Here is a 26,300-nt window from a genome sequence, read left to right on the forward strand (position 1 = left end):
GTTTTCCAAAGAGTGGTTCATAGGGATCCATGAACAAATTAATACCTAAAACAGAAAGGATGTCGGCTTTTGAGAGAAAAATTAAATTGGCCATGTAGTAAATGTTCCAGGTGTTTCTTCCCTAGCCTGTTGCAGCATCAGAATCAAGGGTGGGTTTTCCCCGGTCACAGCTGTCTCGGCCTCCCGAACTGGAGGAAGGGGAGTGGGGCTCACTTTGATTTTCTGTTTAAGGAAGTGGCTTAACATGGTGCTATTTCCTAAGTGATTTGGAAGTCATTATCAAACACTAATCACTTCTACAAGGTTTAAACTCTGTGTTGAAGTGGCTGGCCAAAAACCTCGTAGTACTATTAATTAGGCTGGCAGTTTATATAATTGCTCTTGGAATAGTGTCAATAAAAATGACTTCTGAAAAGGCGGAGCGATACTGATTGTGATGATCTTTTCCTCTTCTTGTTGGATTAGGAAAGAATTGTGCATTCGCCTCTTCCACTGGAAGTTAATTTCATAATTTAGAAACTTGCTTGGATAATCACTGACATAAAGTAGAAACGTGTGGCGATTATTAGCCATTCTTACTCTAGTATGGGTTGCTTATTAGATGACCTTGTACCTAACATATGCAAAAATCATCCGTAACGATTAATTTAGAGTGCCAACAGAGCCAGAGAAGGAGGCTTAATTCTGAGCAAGGGTCAGTGACACCAGCCTCACTGACAGTGACCTGAGAAGGTTAGGGCCAAGGAAAGGACGAAAGCAGGATTCTGAAGGATAACAGTAGAATCTGTGCCTTTCTCAGATTCTCAGATTTCTCACAGCAATTCATAGGTATATCAAACTCACTTATGAGGTAACCATAGAGATTTCGAGGATAGCCGCAGAAAATACATTCTTTTCTGGTTCTTTCTTTCTTCCTTCCTCCCTTCCTTCATTCCTTCCTTCCTTTCTTTCTTTTTTCTTTTCTTTTCTTTTTTTTTTTGAGACAGGGTTTCTCTATAGCTTTGGAGCCTGTCCTGGAACTAGCTCTTGTAGACCAGGCTGGCCTCCAACTCTTAGAGATCCACCTACCTCTGCCTGCTTCCTGAGTGCTGGGATTAAAGGCATGTACCACCACCACCTGACTAAGAAAGTAGATTCTTAAAGATAATGGAACAAAAAATTTTAAATCTATCTTTAAAAGTGGTGCTGTTTCTATGTAGTCACTAGGCGCCTGCATCTTTCATAAATCAGCAGCTGCCTTATGAAACATCACAGACATCTGGCCTCTAGGGGAGAAAGATGAGCAGAAAGCAAAGCTGAGAACCATCCAACACCCTCTTGGAAGCAGCGCGCCAGTGGGAACCTGCATCGGGCACCTTTATTTCATTTTGATGACAAGCTTTCCTGTTTCCTGGAGAACAGAGACCTGATAGCACATAATGTCTGAGCCCATGGATATCTCATAGACACTAACTACACTGATTCAATGGGCTTAGATGATATCAAATTTCCTGAATTCTTTCCTGAGTCACTGTCCCTGTGATAACCATTTTGCTTTGGGATTAACACACACACACACACACACACACACGCACACGCACACGCACACGCACATGCACACACACACACAGACGTGTACAATCAATTTTTTATTGATATAATGAGACTCCACAAATATTTTGATGTGAGATTCAGTTGGGGACACTAAACAGAGATTAGCTGTCAGTTGAAGTAAACCTGACATGACTGAGCCCTTATCACTCTCCATAGGACTTTGGAGAGAATTGAGTGTGTGAGATAATATATAAAAAGCACCTTAAAGTCCAAAGCACATATAATGACACATTTTCACTTTTAATTCTTATTATTTGATATAGTATATTTTGCTTTTGTGGTCTACCAGAATGCACTAAGGTATGGGAAACACAATAACCTCCCCCCCCCCCCGCCCAAAAAAAAGTTATGTAGACATTAGGTCATACATAGCAGAAACCATTTTCTGCTATCAAAATGTATTAGTCAGATTTGAAAAACCTAGACTGGCATGTGGGCTGTCATTTAAGCTCTCTGAATTTTCAATTACCTTTGCTGCCATGCCAGGGCAGAGGTGACAGGGAGAGCTGAGGCTATCTAATCTCTAAGGCCCTTTCAGCTTTAATATTTTATCATGTGAGAATTAGTACCCTCTCTATAATAAGAGATGAACTCCCAGAGTAGACAGCACATAGATTTTAGGGAAATTTCACATTTTGTTTTAAATATCTTGACATTTGTCTAGACACCCTGGTAAACTATTTTTAGTTGAATACTTTAAACGTGTATTTATTGAAGCTAAGTCCGCAATTAGCCATGGTTACGCAAGGGTGGCTCAAAAATGAAGCTGCTACCCTTGAAAACACTCTCTTGACATCCTTGTGATTTCTATCAGACAAGGGTTCTCTAGAGGAAACAGAAACCACTCAACCTAAAGGTAATTATGTGCTAATGATATTGTTGGATGAGCTGAAGAAGGAAGATTGTGTTGAGTGGTCATGCTTGATTCTTCAACAGCAGAGAACTCGCCTACCCCCATGTCCACAGAAAACACTCCCTTGGCAAAGAAGACTGCATAGAACAGGGGGAAGACACCTCTACTGCTAGTGTACCTGCAGTTGCCACGACAGCAGCCTCATCTCGTTCCTCTTGGCAAGGTTGGGAAGAGTCCAGCTTTCTCGCACAGGAATGGGTCTGCAATTCTTGGAGCCGTGAACAAGCACTTCTATCTGATTGAAGCTGATTCCAGTCTAGATCGCTACTGTGATGGAACATTACCAAAGCAGTTTTCACTTTGTGGGTTATTACCAGAAGATGGTGGATCACAAAGCTTTATCCTAGGGGTAGAAGCATCTACACATACCCCTGAGAAAATATGGGAAACATAAAATGGTGGCCTATTAAGTCGTGGCCCAGTCCCTTCTTGTCATTTCAGGAGACTTGCAACTGACTCTGATTCAAAATCTATAATATAGTAAATAAAAACTATTATAAAGACTTTTTCTTTCTCTTTTGCAATGATTTCTATTTCACAACATAATAAACATGTAGAGAAATGTGTATAACATGATATGAGCCTCACATGATGCTCTGCTCCTGTAATCACAGCATGTATGTGAGTGTGAGTGCAGGTAGGTAAAGTTGGCATGGGGAGGGTCTGTGGTAAGCCACAGGCAATTCATGCATGTACACATACATACAAAGATTTTTCAAAGTTTCAAGAAGGACTGGTGAGACCTTTTCTCTCTGTGCCCCAATCCCAATGCCCCAGTCTCATTCCTAGTGCTGTGACAGGTTTGGTCTTTCCATAGTGTCTTAGATTTCCTGGATGTTTTGTGTCAGGAACTTTTCAGTTAAAAAAAAAATGAAATGTTAAATTCAACAAATGCCTGATACAAAAGATCCAGAAGAATGAATATAGAGGAAGGAGAAGAAACCCAGCTTAAAGGCCCAGAAAATGTCTTCAAAAAGTCATAGAAGAAAAGTTTTCCTAATCCAAAGAAAGAGATGCCTATAAAGGAACAAAAAGCATACAGAATGCCAAAAAGATTGAAACAGAGGAGAAATTCACCTTGTCACTTAATGCTCAAAACACTAAACATACAGAATAAAGAAAAAAATATTAGAAGCTGCAAGAGAAAAACCAAGTAACATACAAAGGCAGACCGAATAAAATTACATCTGACTTCTCAGTGGAGACTCTGAAAGTCAGAAGGAACTGGATAGATGTCCTGCAGATTCTACGAGACCACAGATGCCATCCCAGAATTCTATACCACACAAATTTTCAATCACCATAGATGGAGAAAATAAGATATTTTATGATAAAGTCAAATTTAAACAATATCTGTCTACAAATCTAATGCTACAGAGGTGTTAGAAGAAAAACTCCAACCTAAGGAGGGTAACTACACCCATGAAAACACAGAAAATAAATGATCTCATATCAGCAAAACAAAAAGAAGGGAAGCTCTCTGTCTCTGTCTCTTTCTTTCTCTCTCTCTCTCTCTCTCTCTCTCTCTCTCTCTCTCTCACACACACACACACACACAAAATTATCACCAACACCACCTACAACAAGAAAATAGTGGAAATTATTAAGAATTGGTCACCAATATCAATGGTCTTAATCCCCCCCCCCAAAAAAAAATACAGAGAGTGACAGAATGAATGCTAAAACAGAACATATCCTGCTGCATTCAAGAAACACAACTTAACACTAAGGATAGACATTACCTCTGGGTAAAGGGTTGGAAAAAGATATTCTAAGCAAATGAACCTAAGAAACAAGCTGGTGTGACCTTTCTAATACCTAAAAAAATAGACTTCAGACTAAAACTAATCAAAAGAGTTGGGGAAGTAGATTACATACTCATTAAAGAAAAAAATATACCAAAATGACATTTCAATTCTTAACCTACATGCCTCAAACACAAGTGTGCAAAAAAAAAAAAAAAAACCAAAACAAAACTACTTGAGCTTTCATTGCATATTGACCCCCGCCCCTGAGAGTGGGAGATTTCAATATCCTACTCTGACCATTTATACAGGTCTTCCAGAAAAAAATCTAATTAGAAAAATAGTAATGCTAACAGGCAGTATAAACTGAATGGACAAAGCAGATGTTTACAGAACATTTTACCAAACCACAAATGAATAAACCATCTTCTCAGCACCTCATGGAACTTTCTTCAAAACTGACCACATTCTGAAACATAAATCAAGTCCTCACCAAGTACAAGACAATTGAAATAATTCACTACATCCTATGAGACAACCACGGATTAAAGCTGGATATCAAGAATGATAGGAGCAACAGAAAATCTACAGTCTCACAGAAACTGAACAACTCTCCTGAAGGAAAAAAATAGGTCAAGACACACACACACACTGAAAACAGTGCTAGGAGGAAAGTTTATAGCCCTAAGTGCCTACATAAAAATATTGGAGAAGACTGGGTGGTAGTGGTGCACTCCTTTAATTCCAGCACCTTGGAGGGAGAGGCAGGCAGATCCATGTGAGTTCGTGGCCAGCCTGGTCTACAGAGCTAGTTCAGAACAGCTAGAGCTGTTACACAGAGAAACCCTGTCTCAAAAAAAACCTCACAACAACAACAACAAAATATTGGAGAGATCTCATACTAGCAACTTAATAGCACATCTGAAAGCTCTAGAGCAAACATAAGTAAGCACACTCAAGAGGAGAATATGGCAAGATAATCAGATTGAGGGCTGAAATCAATAATAGCACACTAAGAGAACAATACAAAGAATTAATGAAATGAAGAGTTGGCTCTTTGATCAACAAGATGAGACGAACCATCATTCAACTAAAAGAGGGAGAGGGATCTGACTTAACAAAACTAGAAACAAAAAGAGGGGCATAGCAACTGACACCAAAAAACCCCAGAAAATTGTAAAAATGTACTTTAAAAACATGTACTGTACTAAACTGGAAAATGTTAAAGAGATGGATAATATTTTCAATAGATATCACCTGCAAAAGTTAAATCAAGATCAGATAAACAATTTAAATAGGGAAATAGAAGCAGTCATTAAAAGTCCCTCAACCAAAATAAGCCCTGTGCCAGATGGTTTTAGTGCAGAATTCTATCCAATTTCCAAAGAAGAATTAATGCCAAAACTTTTCAATTCATTATACAAAACAGAAACAGAAAAACCATTGCCCAGGCACTATCAATCTCACAAAATGATAACCTACAGAATGGGAAAAGATTTTGACCAACTGCACATCTAATAGATTAATATGTGAAATATATAAAGATCTCAAGAAACTAGATATCAAAAACCAAATTATCCAATTAAAACAGGGTTCAGATCTAAACAGAGAAATCTCAACAGAAGAATCTCAAATGACTAAGAAACACGTAAAGAAATGTCCAACATCTTAACTATCAGGGAAATGTAAATCAAAACTATTTTGAGATTCCATCTTACACTTCTGAGAATTGTTAAGATCAATATTGCAAGTGACAGGTCATGCTGGAGAGGTCATGAAGCAAGGACAACACTCCTCTGTTGGTGGTGAGAATGCAGACTTGTACATATTTAGGAAATCAATATGATCAATATGATGATTCTTCAGGAAATAGGGAATTAATCTATCGCAAGATCCAGCTATATCACTCTTGGAAATATACTAAAAGAATACCCCATTCTACTCCAAGAATACTGGCTTAACCTATTAATTTCAGCCTTGCTCATCATAGTCAGAAACTGGAAACAACTTATATGTCCCTCAAAAGAAGGATAATGAAAATGTGGCACATTTACACAATGGAATATTATTCAGTTATTTAAAAAAATGACACCATAAACTTTGCAGGTAAATGGATGCAACTAGAAAAAAATCATTCTGAGTGAAGTAACCCAGACCTCAAAAGACAAATATGGTATGTACTCACTTGTAAGTGTATATCAGCTGTTAAGTAAATGATAACCAAGCTATTGACTAAGGTTTCTATCCCACCAGGTCCCACAGCTCTTTAGTCCCAAACAAACAAACAAACAAACAGAGGCCTACATTAATGTAGAAGTTGAGCTGGTGCTTATGTGGTCTTTCTCTATGTTCTTGTTTCCTTGGTGTAGGAAAGTACTTTGTAGTCTACTGAAAAAAACTTTGTTTCAAGAAAAAAAAAAGATCTTAAATCTTCAGCAATAAAATTATCAACGTATTTAATGGCTTCAATCCTTTACTCTCTTTTTAAAAATAAAGTATCTCTTAGCTGACTTTTTCTCAAATCTATAATTCTCATCTACTTTTAATAATCCATAATTAATTTTGTTTTATGCATCATATCTTTAATATGCCAGTGACATATTTTATGTTAAAATATTTCATCATGCAACCGTGTAGGCCATGTCACTGGCTGGGTAACCCACATCTGTCCCAGAGCTAAAATGCCACCATGTCAGCACGTTCTTAAACACTGTGGCTGAATCTCACCTTGTAATCTGTGCTTTTCACCCTGTGCTTGTTCTGCAGGTACCTTAGTGTTTTGTGACTAAGTGTTTCAGTGTTAAGCTTTGTCCCTATGCAGTGACTTCTAGACTGCTGGAAGAGCCACCTCATTCTCCTCCCAGAAGTCTTTAAGAGTCACTTGTATAAAATGCCCGATGAGTCTCATTATCTTTTTCAGCTGCTTTCTAATCACTGCTTCTTCAGAGCTCAGTATAAATATTAATTAGCCTTTAATCAGACAAATGGAAAGTCTGTTTAAATACATGGCCATAAACTCTAGGAGTTATTTGTTAAAAATGTTCTTCGATTAATGATCCTTGTATATAATTTTTTTTGCAATTTAAATCCTTATTAAAAATCTCTTAAAAATGTTATTTATTTCGACTTTCTATTTGTGAGTTTTTGCATGCATGTACATCTCTGTACCTTTTGTGTGCCTGGTACCTGTAGAAGTCTAAAGAGGGCATGGGAGGATTGCAATCTTTCATGCAGGCTGTGGGAACCAAACCCATCTTTCCAGTTCCTGAACTCTCTCTTGCATTGCTGTATAAATATTTATAGTTTGCAGTTTGCTTTTTAAAATCTGATGCACTGCTGAGAATTTGGGAATTAAGTAGTAATAGAAACTATGGAAACATCAAACACTGCTCATCTGAACTTACATTTTAGAGAGACTTGAAATTTTAAATTTTGTATGATTTATAATATTTATATGTAATTTTTAGATATAATCTATATATTTGTCTATAACTTATGTTATATAATAGATAATGCATATATACTAATTAGCTCCATTGACATACATAGTTTTAGTCTAGTTTTCCCTCGACCCCTTCCCCATGTCCTTAACTTCTGATCCTTGCTTAACCTTTTTGTTCTCATCTACTTGTGTATCTCATGCTTTCAACTTTCTTCCCCATGAAGCTTCTGTTTTCCCTCTGATGAGCCTCTGTCTACTTGACTATCCTCTAAATACACTCACTCCCACATAAATGTACAAGTAAAAAAATTAGAAGCTATTACCATTATTAAATGACATAAAAGAGGAAACATAGTATTTGTCTTTCTGAGTCTAGATTATATAATTTAATAGAATAATTTCTAGTTCTATCCATTTTTCTGAAAATATCAAAATTCAACTTTTCTTTGCCGCTCAGCAGAATTCCATTTTATCTATGCAGCATGTTTTATTGTTGATTAATCTGTTGAAGGACATCTATGCTGAGTCCACTTCCTACAAGGATCTTTTCAAAACAAATCTGAAAAACATGCTCTTCAATGACTAAGAAAATGGAATTACCTTTGTTACATGTCAAATTGTTATTCCATGGTATTGAGTCTTATTATGAGCCTTTAAAAAAATAAAACAGTGTTTATTGAGTGTCTTAGTTGCTATTACTATTGGTGTGATAAAGCCCCATGACCAAAAGTACCTTGTTTTCCACAGTTCCATCATCACAAGCACTGAACACAGGAATCCAAGCAAGGTTTAAGGAAGGGGAAATGAAGGGAAGAGCTGATGCAGAAGCCATGGAGGGGCATTACTTATTAGCTTGCTCCCCATGGGTTGCTCAGCCTGCTTTCTTATAGAACCCAGAACGACCAGCCTAAGGGTGGCCCCACCCTATTAGGGCTGGGCCCTGCCACATCTATCACCAATTAAGAAAATTTCCTAGAGACATGCCCACAGCCCTATCTTAAAGAAAGATCTTCTCAGTTGAGGCTCCCCTTCCCCCCCCATTGATGACTCTAGCTTTTGTCAAATTGACATAAAACTTGCGCAACCAAGGGAAATAGAATCTCTATACAAGTCTCTAAAGAATTTTTTAACTCTGAGATGGTCTGAAATGATTTTACCATAGAACCCAGGAAAGAGGTTCCTGAGATTTGAGGGTTGAACACCATTTCTTGAGATTAACATTTTCTTCCTCAGGTAAATAAAAGTCTTTATTCATAGATCTAACTGAAATTTATAAAGAAATTTTTTTTCCTAAATTGGGTGGTGCTGGCATAAGCCTACAATCTGGGCAGAGGCAGGTGGATCTCTGAGTTCAAGGGCAATCTGGTCTACTACTTGAGTTTCAGTATTCAGGGCTACATAAAGAAACTCTCTCAACTCTCCCACTATAGCACCTGCACTTCGGGAGGATATGTGAGCTGGGAACTAGGCTGGAGATTTAAAACCACACCTACACAGACAGAGACACTGGGACATCCACAAGTATGCCCCCTTTATCGTGTTCCAGGGCATTTTATTTAGGAATTCTTAACTGATAGCCACGCCACAGCCAAACCCACCAGAAACTACTCCCCCGCCATCAGGAACTCCTGAAGGTCTCCTGTTCAGAGCAGCTGCAAATACAGGAAAACAGGTTTTTTTTTTTTTTTTTTTTTTTCAGTGCAGCTGCAAGCATAACAAGTTGTTTACCGGAAATTCAGGGTCTGGGGTTCCACATCCTCCAACATCCTACTCCACCCCCCAAAAAAACTAAAAAAAAAAAAAAAACCAAACCAAACAAAAACAGAAAACAAATATTGCCTAAGTTGACTCGTGAAGTAACTCACATTACATAAATGCCCCTTCTTCAGTAGACATATTCACTGCCAGTATGGGCTAGTAATCAGTTGATAGATTTAATTGCCATCGTGGCAGATTAGTATTCAAAACTCCTGATTCCAGAACCCTCATGTCTTCAGTGCAGCTGACTTTCCTGGTTATTTGCAGTTGATTTCTTTCTAGGATTTTCTGCATGTTGTCACCCAGATTGACACTGTCATAATTAGCAACGCTGGCATTTAGGAGGTGCTGATGCTTTCTTTGAAAATGTAGCAATATAAGTTAAGTCATTCCCTTTAATGTCTAGATGTAACCGTCTCACTTTTGTGAGATTTTCTAGTTTTTTTTGTGTAACAATTTGTCTTAAAATATTTTAACTACCTTTGAATCTGGATAAAAGACCAAACAATTAAACGTTAACACAAAGGTTTGAAACTTTTTGATATTTGCTAATCCAAATGCCTGATTCATAACACTGATAGATAAACAGATTAATTTCAATGATGACTTGTTCAATATATATTAAATTTCTTTGATTTATATACCTGAAAATGCTAGTGTAAATACTTTTTCTGTTTTTATTTAACTGATATTTTGAGCAGCTTATCTATCTAATCATATTTTAGGCCCCTGTTTCCATATGTCTCCTTTTATACTTTCCATAAAGAATACAACTTCTTAAATGCTAATTTAGAGAACCAGATATTCAACTCAAGTCATGTATTCTGAAACATATCTACCTGCAAGGAAACCTATTTGGAAGATGCTTAAACAAGAGATGTTTTCTCCACTTTTTGTCAGTGTCATTAAGAATTTCTGTGTGCCCTGAAGGCTTTTTAATTAATTTTTTGTTGTTGATTCTTGCGGATATTTCCTGTACTATTGGACTCTGCTTTTCAGAAATTCCTTGCCTATACATATATCTTAAAGTATTTTTCCTCTGATAGTTTTAGAGTTTCTTATATTTTAGTTGTGAGCCTTGCCTTTATTGGAGCCTTGCTTTTAATGGCTGGGCTGTCTCCAGCCTCAGAGTTTTCTTAATGTCTTTGGTCAACTTTGAGGTGCTTTTTTTGAGCTATGCAATGGGCATGGGCTTTGGAGGTATTTGCATCTTCTATGTCTTCCTATAAGTAATTTCTTCATTGTCTCACAGTTTTCTTTATAGAGGTCTGTAGTGGTTTGAAGAAGAAATGTCTCCCATTGTCTGAGACATTTGAACTTGGTCCCCAGTTGGTGGTACTTTGGGAGAGGTTTAGTGTTGGGTCCCTAGAGGATAGGCCTTCGCATCCCCACCTGATCTGTTTTGCACTCTTGAGGTTGGTTAAAAACAGGAACAAAAACAGGAAAAATCTGTTGTTTTCAGCAATGTTTCTAAGGATGTTTACCCCTAAGCCATTGAGTTATGGTGATGAGCTTCCCGCTATTGCTGGTTTGGCCTCCCTGCTGAGGGCTATATATACTTGTGAGAAAGTGGAATAAAAGGCTTGTCTGCAGAACCTGAAGTTGTGTTGTGTGTTAATCCCGACGTCCCTCGCTCAGAAGAACAACAGTTGCCATGCTGGAGCAGCAGTTTAGGTAGTGTAGCTTTGGTGGAAGAAAATAAGCTTTGGTGGATTCTTCACTGAGGGAAGAATCTGAGATTAAAAGCATTGCACTACTTCTAGTTCACTCTCTGTCTTCTTCACTCTTAGGTTTGAATAGGAGCTCTCAGTTCTTGTTGTCATTCTTGTCTCCTAGCTAAGATAAACTCTTTTCCCATGGAATTATAAGCCCAAATGAACCTTTCCTTCTATAAGTTGCCTCAGTCATGGTATGTTCTTTTAGCAATATTTTCATTAATTCTTTGAAAACTTGATACAATACGTTTTGAATATATTATTCCCCACTCCTCCATGACCACCCTCTTAATCATCCTATCTCTTCTCACCCAACTTTAAGATTCCCCCACCACCACTCTTTTCCTATCAAATACTTTGTCTCGCTCATCTAGATTTGAGAGTGAGGTCCCTTGTGTGCAGTCAACCGTCCAAGGGTCATATTATAAAGACATTTCCCCAAGCAGCTTTCAAATGCTAGTAGCTCCTCCGCTAGTGCTGGAATTTCATGTCCACCTTCTCTCTTTTCTTCTGGGATTTTGTCTGGTAAGATGCATGATCTTTCTGCACCAGCATCCTACATAGCACCTCTGGTAGTATGAATGCTACTCAGCAGGGAAGAAACATCAAGTTCTGTTCTGGTTTGATTCTTCTATGTTTTGCAGCAAAAAAGTATTGGTGTGTTCAGTGATAGGATCTTACCTTCTGGCACTTGGTGGGAGGTGGTTGACAAAGAAAAAGAAGTGGAGCTAAAGGATCACTCAGTTAACAGCTCTATTAAGCCTGCGACACAAAGAATCAAATGGTATTATAGCAGTTGTCTGCTTTGATTTTCTGTTGCTGTGATAGAACATTCTGAACAAAAGCCACTTAGAGAAAATAGGGTTTATTTCAGGTTCCACTTCCTGGTAACATCTATCACTGAGGGAAGTCCAGGTACGATTCAAGCAGGAGCAATGATAGGAACAATGGAAGAAGGCTACTTATTGACTTGTTACCGGCTCACACTCAGCTTGCTTTCTTAAACAACCAAGGGCCCACCTGCCTAGCATGGTCCTGCCCACAGTGGGAGGGGTCTTCGAACATCAATCAACAATAAGAACAATTCCCTTTAGACATGATCACAGTCCAGTTTGTTCTGAGCCATCCATCAACTAAGATTCCGCCTCAAATAGTGGGCTATAATTTGAACCCAGTTGTATCTCAACTTTGTTCTAGCTCTACTGCTATCCTGGGTTTCTTCTCATACCTTGCTCCTGTGATTCTGTCCCATTTGTCACTCAAAGGTCCTTTTAAAACCTTGTTTACCATAGAGACATAAATGTTTACTGGATGAACAAATGAATGATGTTCTGAAGAAATGCATATACTTCAGAGCTACATGTTTATTTATATTCTAGTCCCAAAATAGGAATTTTTTTGTTTGTAGAAATCAATTGAGGTACACTACCTTGCCCCATCATCTCTAGGATTTATGCTGGAATTCTGAATTATGCTTTTTATCATAATTTAGATTATAAATTTAAAAATTGATTTACGGCTTGAAACAGAACTTTATTCATCAGAAGATGTTAGATGAATCCAAAATTTTATAATAATACTCCATTTAACATTTGATTCATATCTTTATTTATTTGTGCTAACAGTGATTTTCTTCTGTTCCCTCCTCTGCTGAAGTCCATTAAGATATCCTGTCAATGTCTTGTAAGATTTTTGGGGGGCAGTGGCAGAAGTTTGAAGAGGGACAAGGGAGGGAGAGGCTAGGGTACTTCTTGCCCTTCCCCTCTCCATTTGTATAAAAGGGATCTTTTGTGACAGCCATCGCTTGACTTTGGTGTCCCCACACATCCATTATGGTTCCATCTACCAGATAACACCAGCCATCTGACCCTGATAATGTTGTTCCCTCTGCGTCTCCAGTTTAGAGATGGTTCTGTTTCTTTGTGATTTCTGATTTTTGATTTGCTCAATATCTTTAATTCATTTCTCAGCAAGTCAACTTTGTTATCTTTTTTTTAAAAAAAATAATCAATCTCTGAAACTAAATATCTTTTAAATATTAATGGGTAGCTCTTTTTTTCTGTCTTAGTCCTGGCTGATTAAATATTGTATGAAATTACTTACTTTATGACACATCTTTTCCTTTGTGTATAATGAAAAAAAAAACACACACAAGCACAGCAGTACACACCGTTTGGTTTCTTTAGAGGAAAGAAGTCAGATTTAGCATTACATTGCTTTGTTATAAGCAATGGTATCTGACTCTAGGGGTGGCTAGTCAGACTTTGTAATGATTACCGTGAGCAGGTGTGGATGAAATGGAGCTCACTAGACTACTATAAGGAAATTAAAAGTGTTAAGTTCAGTAAAATGTTTGAATGAAATGAACCAATAAGCTACAAAAGATACAGAAACGCAAACCATAGTGATACGCATTTGGGAACGAATGGTTGAGAGTGAAATTCACAGTTATCACAGTTTTGAAATTACAGTTTATAGGGTCCTCTGTCAGTGAAACTGCCTTGTGGACATATCACACCATTGAACACCTTGTTGTGTTCTTGTTTGGGCTCTTAATTCATCCTAACCACAAACAAGCCATGGAGAAGTCAGAAAAGATTCATCTAGTATATTTGATTTTCTGCACAGCCACATTCAGACACACATAGACTTGTCACCTTGCCACCAATTGACAGAACAATGAAAGAGAGATTATCCCAGCTTGAAGCTTTCATGCTTACCATTTGCCTTTTAACTGACACCGAGCCCTGGAAGGTAGGAAGTTGTATTTATGTATTATGCAAATATTTTTTTATAGAACTGGATAGTGAATGTCTGAGGATGGACAAGACATCCATTAAGTAATAGTAAGTTTGTTTCTTAAATTAGGATTTGATGAAAGATTCAAGCTTCCAAAGAAAAAAGTGGGAAGAATATTAGATCAGAATTGTAATACAGAGGTTGAAATTCTGTTCTGCTCCTCTGCTTTTTGTAGGACTTCAAGGAAATTCTTTTTCAGTAATGCCAGTACCCCCCTCTACTAGATACGGTCACAGATATATAGAATGGTGTAAACAACTATATTTTATGAACATAGAGAGCAAAGTATTATGATTTTACATCTCACATTCAATTTCTCTATGATCCTAAAACATTACCAAGCTTTAAGGCCGTGTGCCATCCGATCATGATGTGTTGTACAACTTTTCCTGGGGAGACAACACTCACACATCTGATCACCCCAGAGAGGGAACTAAAAACACACCAAAGTCCTCACTTCCTTAGTGTCCAACTTGGTAAATTGGTGCATTTTTCACTGGAGCTATGAGAGGAAGGTGGGTGAGGGGTTACTTACAAGGATAAGAGGTAAATCTAATACAGTTGTGTTGTGGGATAATAAACTTGTACGTTGTAAAGATTTGTGTCTTATATTGGTTTAATAAAATGCTGATTGGTCAGTAGCCAGGCACAAAGTATGGGCAAGGCAGTAAGACTTGGAGAATTCTGGGAAGAGAAAAGGCAGAAAGTCAGTTGCAAGCCAGATGCAGAGGAAGCAAGATGAGAATGCCTTACTCGGAAAAGGCGAAACCAAAGTACCAAGCCACATGGCTAAACATAGATAAGAATTATAAGTTAATTTAAGTTGTCAGACCTAGTTAGTAATAAACCTGAACAATAGGTCAAACAGTTTATAATTAATATAAGCCCCTGTGTTATTTGAGACTGCAGGACTGGGCAGGACAGAAACTGCTGTCTACACAGCTACATCAGGAGAAAGCCACACACACAGGTGATAGCCTCTGAAGGCTATAACCCTGAGCTCTCTGCAAAACTTATGAACAGCTCCATAGTTAGAGCCTTGTTTTTCTTCAGTTGAACTGGCCAGAGTCTCCACCTTCAGCAACTGTTTAGTTCTTGTACTCCTTGGGACCGCCCTCAAGAGTCAACCAAGTTTCTGTCCTCCTAGTACTAGATCCCATCTTTTAAATATGGTCCCACCTCCCAAAGCACTGCAGGCTTGCAGTCAAACCTTTAACACAGAAACCCTGCAGATCAAGACCACCACATGACCTATACATGTGTTTCTTTCATCACGATTTTTCAGTTCATCCAGAAGTCACTTCCCTGCTTGTTCTCTTAGGGACTGAATGTTTAGGAATGAAAGGAGATTGTGGGAAATCTTAGCATTAGGTGCAGAGTTATTTGTTAAATTTCATCTTTCCAGTCGTTTCTACTGTCTTTATTTGTGATGCCATTACAAACCTTATTTATCCAGCAATAATGGTGATTCTCCAGGTGACCTTCTGGTCAAAGACCTTTTCTGCTTTTCTACAATCTCTGGTGCTGGGACCTTTGCCCTACGTGGTTCAGATGATGTGTTAGTTAGTGGTCTCTTTGATGCAACAATATTCTTGATAAGAACACCTTCAGGAAGGAAGAGTTTAGTTTTGTCTTGTGGTTCCAGGGTGGAGCAGGCCAGGCAGAGGAAGAAGACTGCTGGGGTCACATGGTCAGCACACATCACTCCCCTTTCTTCGTTTTATTCAGATCAAGCCTCCAGACCCTGGGACCATAAAATCTACTTTTAGAGTGGGTCCTCCCATCTCAATTAACCTACCAAGATAACCCCTCACAGAAATTCCAAGAGATTCGTTTCCATGGTGATTCCAAATCCCATCAAGTTGACAATTAAGATCAGACATCACGGATGGCACGGCCCCGGGTTCAGTTTAATCTTTAGATGCTTGAATTTTGTCTCCTTTCATTCCTCAACTACAGTTATCTCTTACTTTATCTTCTCCCAATATTTTCCTGGCAGCTCAAGCCGACTTCCTTTTTCTCACCCATGGTAAGAGTTATAACTATTTTAGTCCTTTAATCTCATTTGCAGAGGGTTCTGTGTTTGATAAAGAGGGATATGTTTGCTATGTTCAGTGGAGACCTAGTTTCAAATTTATAAAACTCCAGCTCAGTATTGTAAAGCATAGGAAGTTCAGTAATCTCAAACATCGGCTGTGTCAAATATCCTTTATAAACTTCTTTCCTTGTTGAGCTTTTAAAACAATGTAGATATGAACAATTTTATTTTAAATAAGACTGGCTAGTTTATTCTTGCTTGCTAAAATTGGCACAGCATACTAAAGGAAAACTGAAACCAGTAACCACAGTTATAATTTATACTTCAAAATATGTGGATCACTGTAGCATGCTTTTAAACAGTCAAACTTAGTCTGTGAAGACTGCAAACTCTTCCTAAAAAGATAAAATAATTCATAAAATTTAGTCTGTCAATATGAAAAATCAGTGTAAAATTGTACCAGCTTGCTTTGATAACAGCATTTAGTCTGCGATGATGATTTTATCTGGTACTCATTGAGAACCTGCTCTCTGAGTCTCTGATTCTGTTTCTTTGGTCTTATCACTCAGATAGGACAAAGACTTTGCAGAACTGGAGTGTGATGGCAGGAGATAAGTATCAAATTACCCCTTCCAGAAAGAGAAATAGATTACTTCCCCTGTTTTCCCCTTCTTAAGGTTCCTAGGTGAAATCCCCTCCCTGTAAATGTCAGCTAAATAAATATTGGAAGCACCTCAATTTTCTCTTTTACAGAGAATGGTATTAGAGTGGTTATGACTTACTGTGCAGGTGGGACTAAATACAGAGCCCAGAATTTGCCCCACGGTCACTGCTCTACTCCTAGTAGTGAATTTTATTTAATTATGATGTCTGGAGCAGGCTTGTGAAGGCATCAGCTGTGCAAATAGAGATTACAAAGTTATTTCCAGAACCCTTCGTTTTGTTCAGTTTTATTGTCCCGGCTTTCTCTCCATGATGAAGAAATGGCTCGTACTATTTTGCATGATAATTTTCACAGCAATATTTATTTTTAAAAATGCATCTAAGTGTTATATATTGTTTACAAACAACTTATTTAATGTAAGTGTTTCCAAATAGATGAGAAATACACAATCAAGAAAAGTACATACAATTTAAAACCCAAATAATGCATTCATACTTTAGAAAAAGAATTCTTTGGTATGTGCCTTTTGTGTACTTAAATTTATTTCCATCTTTGGCTGTAAATGATTTGGATTTTTGCCACAGAGGAAATACAGCCAATTAAATTGAAGGAAAGCACACTCTGTGAGTGACTCTAGAAACACCTTACTCCAGTCTACAGATGGCCTCGCACAAACATTGTTACGCTAGGAATGGAGATGGTGCACCTGCCTGGGCTCCACAACAGTTTAAATCCTCTGCTGTCGGATGACCTTGAGACTGTGGATGGAAGTGCACCTTTGTTGTTCAATAGTAAAATGTTTCATGTTTCTGGATCTTTCGCTGGTGATTCACAATCCTTTTAAGAGGACAAGTTTCTTTCTTTCCCCCTCCTCCTCCTCCTCCTGCTCCTTCCTTTTCTCCTCCTCCTTCTTCTTGTTTTCCAAGATAGGGTTTCTCTGTGTAGCCTTGTCTGTCCTAGAACTTGCTCGGCAGACTAGGCTGTTCTTCAAGTCACAGAGATTCACTACCTCTGTCACCCCAGTGCTGGGATTAAACGTGTGTGCCACCAGTGCCCAGCTAGGACAACATTCTTGAAAGGACCCAGAACAGGACTCCATGAAGTGTCTTTGATCAAAAGCAAGTTTCAGTGTTCTCAGGATTTGCCAATCAGAATCTGGCGACTAAATTCACATCTTAACATAGAGGAAAACTCACTGGCAAGCCTTATCTGTATGTCTAAGTCTCTCATGAAAAACTAAAAACCTGACCCACCTGCCTAAGACCTAAAATAAATCAGAACAGTCCCACAAGGGAGTTAGACAGAAAAACTAATGAGGACCAGACAGGCAGCCTACAGAAAAGGGGAATCCATTTCTTCCCCTCCGTACTGTCTTTTGATTAGTATTTTATCATGCTCTAGGGAGCAGGCTCTGCCTTGTGTGTACAGCAGGAGGAAGTTGGTCTCCTGTAGGTCAGTGTCATGGAAGCAGGAGCTGGGGATTGTTAAATGTGTATGGGAATAACACAAACTTTACAAGCAGCATACAAATGTTATGGGTCTACAGAATATCAAAAATGACAGTATTATTGGAAGAGGAATGTGTCATTAAAGTCTCATAATCTGAGACCAATCTGTCAAGTAAGCTCATTTTTTTTTTGGCATCTATCTTAAAGGACCCCAACCCATATTTTTGAAATGCTTAAATGCAGCTTTTTTGTTTAGCTGGTTAGTGTAAACAAAGACACAAATATTTTTAGCTTTCTTAAGGTTCTTAACAATTTTAATTTTATAACAAATCATACTAGCTTGGAATGCAAATAGTCCATTTTTAGATGGTACTGAATTGAATAAAATTAATTACATGTGCAAAGTTTCAGCAATTAACTCCAGTGAGGCCTGTAAAAAATCCATTGTGAGCAGAATTCTATGCTTCTTAACCTCTTAGCTTCCAACCTTAAGATTTCATTGGCCGTGTTGAGAAGAAATGAAAGGGACACAGAAATGCATTAACTGCCGATGGTATAAAGGAACCAAGCTCAGGCTTGGGGGGATCCTATGGTTGCCAAGTGCTGCTGGTTTTCATTTACAGGGTAATTGTCTCTGTGATGGATAAGAAACTCATCCTGGTCAGCTGGTGTGGGGACTGTTGTCTTGCATATGATCTCCAGCCACTCCACATAGTAGACTAGTCAGGCATTTGTCCAGCATTTAAGACCTCATCTTTTGTACTGCTGTGAGATGTTGACTGCCTCAGCATTTTCTATTGTCTTCATAAAGGAATGCTTACAACCTCCAAACTCATTTTGTGCAATTGAATATTTTGAGTGAAATATTAACATATCTTGTATAAAGGAGGAATGCATCTGGTCTTGTTAAAGAGGCTGCTGTTACTGGATAAGAGAGAAATAAGGGAGTTTCAGATTTTCAATTTAAACTACTAATATTTTATTTTTGTTCCTTGTTTGTTTTTTGTTCTACCACACAGTCCTAATTATCCTGGAATTCATTATATAGAGTAGGTTAGTCTCTAACTCACAGAGACCCTCCTGCCTCAGCCTTCTGGGTGCTGGGATTAAAGGCGTGAACCAATGCAGTTGACCAGAATGAAACTATTTTAAAATGAAATTTTTTACTAGGTATTTAGATGGCATTTTGAATGGTGGACTTTTAAAATCTCCCTGGTTCCTCACTCAGGATAGTGTTTTCTATTTCCATCCATTTGTATGCAAAATTCAAGAAGTCCTTGTTTTTTTACTGCTGAGTATCACTATCCTGAGTGAGGTAAGCCAGACCCAAAAAGAGGAACATGGGATGTACTCACTCATATTTGGTTTCTAGCCATAAATAAAGGACATTGAGCCTATAATTCATGTTCCTAGAGAAGCTAAATAAGGTGAATCCAAAGACAAACACATAGGCATCCTCAGGAATATTAACCTTCATCAGGCGATGAAAGGAGACAGAGACAGAGACCCACACGGGAGCACCGGACAGAAATCTCAAGGTCCAAATCAGGAGCAGAAGGAGACAGAGCAAGGAACTCAGGACCACGAGGGGTGCACCCACACACTAAGACAATGGGGATGTTCTATTGGGATCTCACCAAGGCCAGCTGGCCTAGGTCTGAAAAAGCATGGGATAAATCCGGACTAGCTGAACATAGCGGACAATGAGGAATACTGAGAATTCAAGAACAATTGCAGTGGGTTTTTGATCCTACTGCACGTACTGGCTTTGTGGGAGCCTAGGCAGTTTGAATGCTCACCTTAGGAGACCTGGATAGAGGTGGGCAGTCCTTGGGCTTCCCACAGGTCAGGGAACCCTGATTGCTCTTCGAGCAGATGAGGGGGGGGGGGGGACTTGATCGGGGGAGGGGGAGGGAAATGGGAAGCGGTTGTGGGGACGAGGCAGAAATCCTTAATAAATAAATAAATTAAAAAAAAAAAAAGAAAATGAACAACCACAGCCAATGATGTCAGGTGACCAAAACCATGTAGCAAAACTTCTGTATTTGTGACATATCTTAATACTTCCAATTTTCAAGCTATAATCTCTAAGTTCAAATTGATGAAATAAATTGATACGGTCGTTGCTTGCCTTCTAACAGGAAGCTAAAAAAAAAAATAAATAAATAAAATCTCCCTGGTTGTGGACTGTGGAAACTTTTAAGCCATTTGAATTTTATCCATAGGTCACAAAGCACTATCTGTAATAAATACAGAGCCTGATTGAATAAAGGCCTGGTGTCATTTAATCATTTATTCTTGTGGATAACATCAGGTTCTGTAAGAATAGGTTAAATTATTTTAACTATAAGCTTGGAAGTCCTTCAAAAATAACCAGAGACAATGTATTCCTTTTTAAGCATTATTATCCTGGTTTATTATCTATAAATATAACCAAACTGATGATATAAAAATGTAACTGTGGGGCTCTTCAAGATAAATTTAATGCTAGTCTTACCCCAGACAAAGAGTGATCCAATCAGGCACTCTCACGCCTACTCAGATACTCACGACTGAACAGTTTCTTGGCTAGCATGCATTGAGAAACATGTTACTTCTTTTGGGGGAAAATTGCTCACTTATTTTATTTTCTAAGGGTGTGATGTTCATTCTAAGTTTCAAGCATCCCATATCTGAGGAAATATTGGGATAAATTACATAATTAATTCAACAGTTGATATTTACATTCAGTTTCTGGCATTCATCGAACTTAAAAATAAAACAATAGATTAGATATGAAGCTTACTTTGAAGAAAATTGTCTAACTTATTTCAACATTATCTAACTGTCAAGGAGAAAGTGACCCCTTAGGATTTGTGAGGCAGTGTGTTGATCCTTTTCCTGATTCTGGGCAACAGTGAACAGAGCAGGACTTATCACAAGTGGAAACTAAGCTGGTGGGCAAAGCTTTGTTGCATTGCGTCATTTCTATTTCCAGGTTTGTTTCCCCAGAGCAGAGGATTTTTGTGCTACTTGATTCCTGCTTATGATTCTGCTACAGAGTATTATATCATTTGGGACCATTGCCATATTGTAGTTGATATCCTAGAGAGAGAGGAAAGATGGAGGCCCTAGTGTGAGTTGTCTCTGATATGATAGTTAGCATTATCAACTTGACAGTATTCAGGACCACCCTTAAAATGGGTGTTTGGAAATGCCTGTGGGAGATTGTTTTACTTATTAATATTAATATTAAAGATGAGAAGACTCATCTTGATTTTGAGTAGGATTTTTCCCTTGTCAGGAAATCCTGGACTCTATGTGTAGAGATCAATCTTGGTATTAAGAAACACTGCTGTTTCTTTCCTGTGGATATGATGGGACCAGCTACTTCAAAGTGTTGTTTCTGTGACTATCCCCCATCTACTATTATGGGCTATAATTTGGAACTCCAAGTCAAATAAACCTTTTGCCATTAGGTTGCTTTTTATCGTGATTTTTTCCCCCCACAACAGCAGGAAAGGAAACAGAGACACCTCTGTCTCTACATGAAATGGACTAGACCAAGAAACATCCATTGTCCTGTTGGAAACTTTGTGGAAGGGAAAGCGTATAAATTCAGAGTAAACTGATAGCATGAGAAGGAGGCGGTGAGTAGAGAGCATCTCTAAGAATCTCGCCTCAGTTGGGAGAAGCACTGTGAGTTGTGGGCTGAAGACATCAGTGTCAGAGGCTAACAGGGCATGTGGGGACCAGCAGTGACCAGATACTTCTTCAGTGATGGCAGTGCAGGTATCACACCTTCAGAAACTACGAAACTCGAGACCCTCTAGTCAACTTCATGAGAACAGGATGTCTGCTTTCTCTGAGCACGATTCTAGAAAAATATGATTGAGGAAGAGTCATCATTGTGTGAGAGATTATGCTAAAATTTTACCAGGCCATGAAAGTAAACTTTAAAACTATTAAAATAATTAGGTGTGCTTTTAATTATTTGTTTGTTTGCCTTGGTAGAAAAGTCATACTACTCCTATAAAATATGCTACTGACAAAGTAAAACAAAGTGCATATAATTATTGTTTTAAATAATGGATGATGTATAAGGACCATTATATGTTCTTATTTATTCTACATACTTTCTTCAATATAATTTCCAGACCTTTCATTGAAGGCCAGTCAGATAGCTGAGAGAGGAATAACTGTTTAACAGGGAAACACGATGTCCTGGATTTGAACCACAGGTCCGGTGTGAAAAGTGCATGCGAAAACCCAACATTCTTACAATATGGGAAGCAGAGACAGAAAACTGTCTGGAAGGTGGCCAGTCAACTAGCCTAGACTACATAGTATAGCATAAACAAGAGAAGCATGACTTCTAAAACAAGACAGGAGAAGAGAGCCAAGAACCGTGTCTTGAAAATTGTCCTCTGACCTACACAGGCATGCCATAGCATGTGCACACCTACATTTACACACACACACACACACACATACACACACACTATACACACATACATACTAATGATAAATACAACTAAGAAATCTTCAAGCTTAATTTAAAACTAAAAATCTTTCTGGTTTGAGTTTCACTTACATAAAATATATTCCACACAACTTGAAGCTGGTATAAGTTTTGTTAGGCATAGTGAATAATATAGCTTCACTAATGCATAATCGAATGCTAAGTTTGCTAGTCTGCTCAGGCTGCCATTAAAAGAAAACAGGATGGTAGCTCAAGCAAAGAAATGTATTTATTCACAATTCTGGAGGTCTGGTGACAGCCCATCTGCCATCTGTAAAGCTACCTTCCCACTGTGGGTTTGTTTGTCTTCTGCCTTTTTCATTCTATTGGCCACAATTTCATTAGACTAAGGACATACTCCATGATTTTAGTCAGATACACTGGGAGACAGGATCACAATTTATTAATCTTAGAGGGAAATTTTTCTCTATTGCAGCCATATAATTCATAGTATTTCAACATAGTTCTAGTCCACCATAATAGATGCATATAAATACAACTTCAGGCTATCTAAGGTACTGAGTTGGCTTCTAAAGCATAAGCAAGAACTTAAATTATGTTCATTTTACTTCTTGTGTTTAATTGCTTTTTGAACTGTGTCAAGAATGTGCTGATATTTGGTAAACAGCACAAGAAGTTGATCATCCATTCAATCTTTTACTAATTCTGAGAAAACAGAACTCATTATGTTTTCAAGTTGGAAACTTAATGTAACTTAGAAGACATTTGAAAGTCCTTTCTTCATTTAAGTGAAACTTTTATAATGTACACAGTGGCTAATAAGCCATTTATTAACCATAACTAGCCAGTGAAATAAACATGCAGCACTGGCATGTTTTTGGAGTCACTTTAATATGATTTTCATTCCTTGTCCTTATATGCCGTTCCTAGGGACCCTTCCCCACAGAACTGTAGTGAACAGTGGAAAACACATTTCTTCGAAAGCAGTAGTCTTTATCTCAAGAATGCTACATACAGCTACCTGGTTGTCACATGTCTAGTAAGGTTCCACTTGCATAATCGGCATTTGTAGTTCGCATATGTATTTTCCACAAAAATTTCCAGTAGATGGCAGTAAAATGTCTTCTTCTATGGAAATCAGTGAACAATATTAAATTTCTGATAGGTAGAACTAATGATTTGTGAGGAAAGGCTATGGCTTTGTACAGATGTTGAATAGGTTAGCTTGTTCTGGGTGTCCCTTCTGCAGCATGCACATGGGTTAAGTCATCTGCAGTCAATCCTGGGTCAGTCGCAGTTTCTAGTTCTGCCCAGGGCAGGTTGAAGAGCCCACATACGCATGGACACATCTTCAGGTAATAGAGATGGTATGGGTTTTTTTTCTTACTAATAAAGAGATTCTTTTGACAATATTATTTTAAAACATTTAATGCAAGACATAACCATTACCTGTAAATTAGATTAGATTAGATAAGATATCAAGACTGATATATTTAATTGTTTTCATATTATGTTGGGAAGTAAGGATCGATGTTTCTTTTTATGAGACAGGGTTTCTCTGTGTATATGCCCTGGCTGTCCTGGAATTCTGTAGACCAGGCTGGCCTTGAACTCATAGATATCCCCCTGACTCTGCCTCCCAAGTGCTAGGATTAAAGGTGTGTACCACCAATGCCTTACTATATCAACATTTTTTTAAATAATGTATTACTTTTATGACCATTTTCCTCCAATTGTGAGCAAAATGTGTCAGCTCAAGTCCTGCAAAGGGAGGGTCCTAAGACGAGGTTGAAGCAGGCACGGGAATCCTTTAGATCATAATGTGCACCCTAAATCTGCGGAAGGAGGAGCTGAGGGAAACAACCGACAGGGATCGGAGAGAATATAGCACATTCTATAAAAGCCTGGGTCAAACCAATGGGATTCTCTAAAACAAGCCTATCCACAAGTCCCAGATCGGATAGGAATAGCCAGTCTATACCACCATTCCCAAGCTGTTATTAGTTGGAAAAAGTCAAAAGAAAGTATGTTCTCTGACTTAACTCAATAGAGGATCCAAAACATAGTGGTTGGAGCTGTCCATCAACCTTCTCTATAACATTTGAAGAAACATTTTAATGAGATACAAATACATTTTCTGATCTTGCTTTATGTTTTTTTTTCTTTTTTTTTAATAATTTTTTTATTAAGAAAAGAAGAAAAAAAAACATAAACAAAAAACAAGTTTCCACCTCCTCCCAGCCTCCCATTTCCCTCCCCCTCCTCCCACCCTTCTCCCCCTCCTCCCACCCTTCTACCCCTCCCCCCACTCCTCTCCCCCTCCCTCTCCAGTCCACAGAGCAGTCCAGGTTCCCTGCCCTGTGGTAAGTCCTAGGTCCTCCCCCCTCCGTCCATATCTAGGAAGGTGAACATCCAAACTGGCTAGGCTTCCACAAAGCCAGCACATTAAGTAGGATCAAAACCCCGTGCCATTGTCCTTGGCGTCTCATTAGCCCTCATTGTTCGCCATGTTCAGAGAGTCCGGTTTTATCCCATGCTTTTTCGGTCACAGTCCAGCTGGCCTTGGTGAGCTCCCAGTAGATCAGCTCCACTGTCTCAGTGGGTGGGTGCACGCCTCGTGGTCCCGACTTCTTTGCTCATGTTCTCCCTCCTTCTGCTCCTCATTGGGACCTTGGGAGCTCAGTCCAGTGCTCCAGTGTGGGTCTCTGTCTCTGTCTCCATCCATCACCAGATGAAGGTTCTATGATGATAGGCAAGATATTCGTCAGTATTGCTCTCGGATAGGGTCATTTCAGGTTCCCAATCCTCAGCTACCCAAGGAACTAACTGGGAACCTCATCTTGGGCACTTGGGAGCCCCTCTAGGGTCAAATCTCTTGCTCACCCTAAAGTGGTTCCCTTAACTAAGAATTGTGGTTCCGTGCTCCCCTATCCACCTTTCCTTTATCCCAATTCTCCTGATTCCCCAAATCCCCCCTCCTTCCCTTCTACCTTTTCTCTCCCCATCTCCCCTTACCCCCATCCCACCCCACCCCCACGATCCTAATTTTCTCCCCGGCAATTGGGTCTACTTCCCTTAGCCAAGAGGATAACTATATGTTTTTCCTTGGGTTCACCTTCTTACTTAGCTTCTTTAGGTTCACCTATTGTAGACTCTGTGTCCCTAATTTATGGCTAGAAACCAATTATGAGCGAGTACATCCCATGTTCATCTTTTTGGGTCTGGGACACCTCACTCAGGATAGTGTTTTCTATTTCCATCCATTTGCCTGCAAAATTCGAGAAGTCATTGTTTTTTACCGCAGCGTAGTACTCTAGCGTGTATATATTCCATACTTTCTTCATCCATTCTTCCATTGAAGGGCATCTAGGTTGTTTCCAGGTTCTGGCTATTACAAATAATACTGCTATGAACATAGTTGAACAAATGCTTTTGTCATATGATAGAGCATCTCTTGGGTATATTCCCAGGAGTGGTATTGCTGGGTCCAGGGGTAAGTTGATCCCGAATTTCCTGAGAAACCGAAACACTGACTTCCACAGTGGTTGCACAAGATGGCATTCCCACCAGCAATGGATGAGGGCACCCGTTCCTCCACAGCCTCTCCAGCAAAGGTTATCCTTGGTGTTTTTGACTTTAGCCATTCTGACAGGTGTAAGATGATATCTCAAAGTTGTTTTGATTTGCATTTCCCTGATTGCTAAGGAAGTTGAGCACGACTTT

Source organism: Microtus oregoni, unplaced genomic scaffold, assembly GCF_018167655.1.
Source record: "Microtus oregoni isolate MIOR12 unplaced genomic scaffold, Mior012 000007F_ref0000211, whole genome shotgun sequence".
Lineage (NCBI taxonomy): Eukaryota > Metazoa > Chordata > Mammalia > Rodentia > Cricetidae > Microtus > Microtus oregoni.